The sequence below is a fragment of the Aethalodelphis obliquidens genome, unplaced genomic scaffold, assembly GCF_003676395.1.
Source record: "Aethalodelphis obliquidens isolate GAN/ISIS:26980383/991018 unplaced genomic scaffold, ASM367639v1 scaffold43, whole genome shotgun sequence".
Lineage (NCBI taxonomy): Eukaryota > Metazoa > Chordata > Mammalia > Artiodactyla > Delphinidae > Aethalodelphis > Aethalodelphis obliquidens.
Genome location: NW_020837987.1, coordinates 8,375,236 through 8,381,109, shown reverse-complemented (window position 1 = coordinate 8,381,109; position 5,874 = coordinate 8,375,236). Strand labels below are relative to the sequence as shown.

The 5,874-nt window shown below is 50.8% G+C and overlaps 1 pseudogene; it reads right to left on the bottom strand.

The window, feature by feature from the left end:
• Positions 1 to 2,795: 2,795 nt before the first annotated feature.
• LOC113606238 (interferon lambda-1-like) lies at positions 2,796 to 4,815 on the bottom strand (annotated as a pseudogene).
• Positions 4,816 to 5,874: the final 1,059 nt, after the last annotated feature.

Below are 5,874 nucleotides of genomic sequence, written 5' to 3'. Positions count from 1 at the left end.
CAATGACATGCTTGGTTTTGTTTTTTCCCAAAATTGAGAGCTTTAAACCCAAGAACAGGTACATTAGTGAGAGAGGGCATGGTATCATTCGAGGGGAGTATTGGAACATCTGCTCTGTGCCCTGGCCCTGTGATGGGCACTGGTGACCCAGCAGTGACCAACTGGTCAACAGTGACTGACTGACCAAGACAGCTCCAGTTCCTGCCCTCTTGGAGCTCAGGCAGACAGATATGGCAATAGGGCTGCGGTGGGAGAAACATAAAGCCTACAGAGCCCAGGAGAGCTGCCTGACCCTGCCTGGAGGTTCAGGGAAGTGTGTTAGAGTCTTGTAGCAAGTGACAGGAAGTCAGTTTAACTGGATTACGTGTAAAAAGCGTGCATTTGTTGGCTCATGTAGCTAGGAAGGAGACAATCAAGGTTAAAGCTACCAGGAACTTGGCCTTAGAGACTGGAACCCAGGCTCAACTCCATCATGACACTCTTCCCATTCATTTCTCTTCTCCGCTTGTCTCAACTCAGATTTATCCCCTTCAACTGCATGTAGTAGGGCAGACACAGACTCAATCCTTCTAGCACCATAGCCCAGAGGTAAAATGGCAAAACCTCCAGTCCTAAATGAAAAAAAAAAATCCCAGGGAAGGGCTCTGATTGGCCTGACTGGGGACACCTGCCATGCCTGCATTGATTGTGATATCCAAAGGAATGGAATGCTTTGACTGGCCAGGTTGGGGTCACATGTCCAGATCGTTTGGCCTGGGGAAGGGGGAGGTGCTAAAAATATTAGGGTGAACCGTATGAAATTGCCAGTTTTGTAGGTTAGAAATGGCAGAACATTGGCAATTTCATATGGTTGAACCTAAATAGTGACTGGGAAAGTAGGATGGGAACACTTATTGGGCATATATAAAAGCAATAGAAACCCCAGCGCTCCACTCAGAAGGATTTTGTTTCTGTTTTTGCGGTATGCGGGCCTCTCACTGCTGTGGCCTCTCCCGTTGCGGAGCACGGGCTCCGGACGCGCAGGCCCAGCGGCCATGGCTCACGGGCCCAGCCGCTCCGCGGCATGTGGGATCCTCCCGGACCGGGGCACGAACCCGCGTCCCCTGCATCGGCAGGCGGACTCCCAACCACCGCGCCACCAGGGAAGCCCACTCAGAAGGATTTTTGGTGGAGGAAGTGATATTACTGAGACATAGGGAATGAGTGGAAATTAGATGAAGATGTGGTAGTGGTGGGAGAGTAGTGGGGACATGTCCCAAGCAGAGGGAGCAGCTTATGCAAAGGCTGTCATGAGGGAGGCAAGGGAAGACTGGTCACTTTACTCTGGAGACGGAACGCTCTGACTGGGCACACCTGAGTCTTGTGTCCAACCAATGAGGGAATGGGAAAGGGGGATCCTGACCCAAAGGAAAATTGAGAAGCTTTACCAGGTGAAATGGACGCTGGGCAGGCAAACCAAAGTATATCCAGTTCAAAATTTCTTTGTTAGGCCTTGGCATCTCCAAGCAGAGGTTTGCAGCCTTGTTTCAATTACATCACTCATACTGAAAAGGGGTATATGCCTGAACTCAGACATGTCCTACATGATTCAAATTTTTATTATCAAATAATTGGTCTCTTTCTCTGGGTTCTTTGCTGGGCATACAGAGATGGATTTTTGAGGATACATTTGGCTGAAGAAACAAAACCCAATTAACATGACTCAAGATATTTGGTTATCTCATTTAATATGTCTGGAGTTGGGAGTTTGGAGCTGTTAATACAACAGCTTATTGATATCACCAATGACCCATTCTCCTACTCTTTTGTTCCACCTTCCTTGGAAGAATAGTTTCATATTCCAGGCTTGCTGCCTCATTGGCCACCACAGCTCCAGGTCTCTCATCCTTATACCAATGAACTAAGCAGGAAGGAAGGGAACAAATGGAAGAGTTTTCTTTGTGTTAGGGAAGAAAAAAATCCGAAAATAATAAAAATGACAGCAATAAACGCATATATGGGGCTTAGCCTGTGCCAAGAATTGTTTTCAATTCTTTACATAAATTAACTCACTTAAGAAGCCCTTTAGTCTCATGGCCACTCCAAACTGTAGAGGCGGGTGATCCACACTGGACCCTGTCCAATTTCGTGACCCACAGAATCTGTGAGCATAATAAGATAGTTGTTGTTTTACTCCACTAAGTTTGGGGTGTTTGTTATGACTTGGAGAATATTGTTTGTGTGAAAGCTGGAGCCATGGCTGCTGTCTTGAGACCGTGAGGTAGCCACAGTAAGAATCAGTCAACAGAAATGGAAAGAACCTGGTTCCCCAATGACATGGTTGAATGAATGAATGAATGGGTTTTGGAGCTGCCCTGCCAATGCACTGTTTACTGTGACATAATAAATGCATTTTTGTTCTACCCATTTGAGTTGGGTTTCTGACACATTATAGGATAAAGCATCCTGACTGATACAGACTTCCACCTGTCCTAGGTACATATGGAAAAGAGAGATATACAGTTCACACAGACAGGGAGAGATATATAAACATGTGCATAAATACACACACACTTACACACACATGGGCATGAATATGCTGTTATACATCTTCAGTTGGACTCAGGTTCGGGCAGATACTCACTTGGAGGCGTATACATACACAGTCACAGAAGTCAGGCACACGCAAATATACGCAACCTGTCATGAATGTTGCCTGCACTACACAGACATCCACATTCAGTCACAGACCCACAGTCTCACACACACACACACACACACACACACACACTCAGAGATTCACTTATCGCAGAAGATTCCAATTCCTTACTGTTTATTTCTGCATATTATATAAACGTAGAAAAAGAAACATTTCTTTCAGGTCTTAGTCAGGGCTGCAGGGGTGAGAAGAAATAACTTAAGGCAGGGCTGGGGTTAGTGCATAAATAAGGTCTGGGCTCCCAGATGGGCTGGGGTAGGTCCCAGTGCTCAGATGCAATTCAGGTCCCAGGTGAGGAGGTGGAAGAGGATGAATGTGACAGAGGCCTTGAGGCCATCTTGAAACTCCTGTGGGAGAGACGAGAAGGTGGTTTCCCATTGCCCAGGCGTCAGCCTCCTCCTTACCCAGGGCCCAGGCATCCACCCTCTTCCCGGGTCACTCACCTTCTTTGGGGCCTCCTGGAGCCAATGCAGCTGGTACTGGAAGTGGCTCCTGGGGCCTGGAGCCTGCTGTGGGCTGAGCCTGGACCTGAGAACAGAGGAAGGTGGTGTGTGAGACAGGTCTTGGGACAGAGGGGCGAGGTCCTATCTGCCCAGAACCCACAGATGTGGCCCGGGTGCCCCGAGCGCTCACGCAGGCCTGGAGCTTGGAGTGGATGTGGTGCAGCGTGTGAAGGGTCTGGTCCAGGATGTGATCCAGGGATGAGTTAGCCACCGTCCCCAGGACCCTTCAGTGTCAGAGCCAGCTCCGCCTCCAAGGCTGTGGGGTGCTCCTACCCCTGAGGAGAGGTGAGAGAGAACAGGTGAGGTGGAAAGGTGAGGAAGGATAGGCAAGAAGGCCCAGTTAAGTGGGGAAAGGTGATGGGACAGGTAAGAGAGAGACAGGAGAGGGGAACACATGAGGAAGGCGGCAGATGAAGGGGATACAGGTGAGGCAGAATGATAAGGGAAAAGAAAAGTGAGGGAACAGGTGAAAAAGTGAAATGGGGACAAATGAAAAGTGACTCATGAGGGAGGTCACAGAGGTCTGAAGAACAGAGATGGGAACAGGTGAGAAGAGAACAGTTTGGGGAGGTAGGTGAGCGCGGGACATTTGGCTGCATAGGTGAGAAGCGTGGAGGAAGGAGGAGTGTTTGCTGGGAAAAGATCAGCGGAGGAAGATGACAAGGGACAGAGAGGTGAGAGCGTGGGGAGGGCAGGTGAGAAGGGAAGAGGGAATCAGTGTTGAGAGTAGATGGTGACAAGGTGGGCAGGGCAACAGGCACAGGCTGGGGACAGAGCCGGGAGAGAAGAGAGAAGTGAGAAGGAACAAGGTAAGAGTGCAGGTGAGAGGGACAGGTGGGGGAGACAGGGAAGTAGGACAGGCAGAGAGATGATAAAAAGGAACCCAGGGGAGGGACAGGGTCAAGGGAGCAGTTGGGGAGGCACAGGGGCCCAGGACAGAGGAGGAGAGACCAGAGAGAGGGAAGCACAGGTGAGATAAAGGACATCAGGGGCCGTCTGCAAAGCCAGAGGAGCGGGGCCAGGTGAGGGCAGGTGGGCCTGACTCTCCCAACTCACCTGCAGCTGCTTCAGGTCCCGGGTCCTGGGGAAGAGGCGGGAGCTGCAGTTCCAGTCCTTCTGCAAGAGCGACACTTCTCAGAGAGCAAGGGCAGGTTCAACCCACAACGGGAGGGACAGAGGCTAGCAGCAAGGATGAAGGTCTAGCAGGAGGGCTTGAGTTTAATCCACAGCAGAGAGAATAGATGTTAGTCATAGCCGAAAAGCTAGCAGGAGGATAGAGGTTAGGCCAACAGTAGCGGGCAGCAGCTTGGCTACGGTAGGAGGGGTAAAGGTTAGCCCACAACAGGGACTTACCAAGGCATCTTTGGCTTTTTTTTTTTTTTTTTTTGGCCGCACCCCGAGGCTTGTGGGATCTTAGTTCCCTGATCAGGGATTGAACCCGGGCCCGGCAGTGAGAGCGTGGAGCCCTAACCACTGGACTGCCAGGGAATTTCCATCCTTGGCTTTCTTGAAGGCCACCAGCTCGTTTGGCAGCAGGGATTTGAACACGCCAATGTCGAAGCCCTTCCTGGTTGTGGTGGGGACAGGACATGCTCTAGCCAAGCCCAGCCCCATGGTCGTCACCAGAACTAGCGTCAAGTCTGCAACCATGGTCAAATCGCAAACTGCTTCCCCAGCTGCCTGGCTCGGCTTTTTAGCCAGGCTAAATGCGCAACCCTGGCTGAGGGCTTTGACTTTAAAAGGCATGAATGGATGGGGCCAGCTGCTAAGCCAGGTGAGTTGACAGGTATGGGTGGGACCAGGTGAGCTCAGAGCTATGCCCAGAAGGAAAGAGAAACTGAAATCCCAGGAGGGAGCCTGAGAAGTTCCTGAACCTAGTTTAGGAAACCCTGGGATGTTGGGGAGCCCCTGACTGAGGCTGAGGCAGGAAGAGAAATGGGAAGCTGTCACAGCAGGGCAGGGGCTGGGGCGGGGTGTGTGTGGGCGGGGTGTGTGTGGGCGGGGCTGCTGGAGCAGCAGAGAGGGAGCTTCCTCCGCCGGTTTAAGCGTGTTCCACGAACTCATTCATATTAGGCTCCGAACATTCCCGTGAGTAGTTATTTTTATGATCATTCCCCATTTTACCAGTGAAGGAACTAGGGCACAGGAGGGTAAAGTGACTTAACCTGAGGTCCCACAGGTGTTTAATGGCAGAGCTGGGGTTTGAATGGAATCCCATGCAATTACTCCCTATTCTGTGTACAGCCAAAGCAGAAGATGGGAACCTCTGGGACTCACAGATGTCCAGCTTTCCTTTCTCCCCCTCTGGGTAGCGTGAAAGGCTAGGAAGTTCCTCGTCTGCGGTGCAAGAGCACGTACTGGGGACTGGAGGGGCTGCCTGGAAAGAAGGCAGTGAGTAGGGCTTCCAGAAGGCAGGCAGAGTCTGGTCGCTTTGCTATCATCATCCCCTGCGGCGATAATCACTGTGTAGCGAGAAGGGAACTGCTCTGATGTACGGGCACTTCACATTTTTCATTCCTTTATTTTTTTCTTGGCCCTTAGGTGCAGAAAGATACTAATCATACTCTTCGGATCATAATATAGAACCACAATTGGCCCATGAAAGACCCTCTAAGGTTTTACCCCCAGCCTCATGCCCAATCCCTATCCCATCCCTCCCCTTCACAGACACCC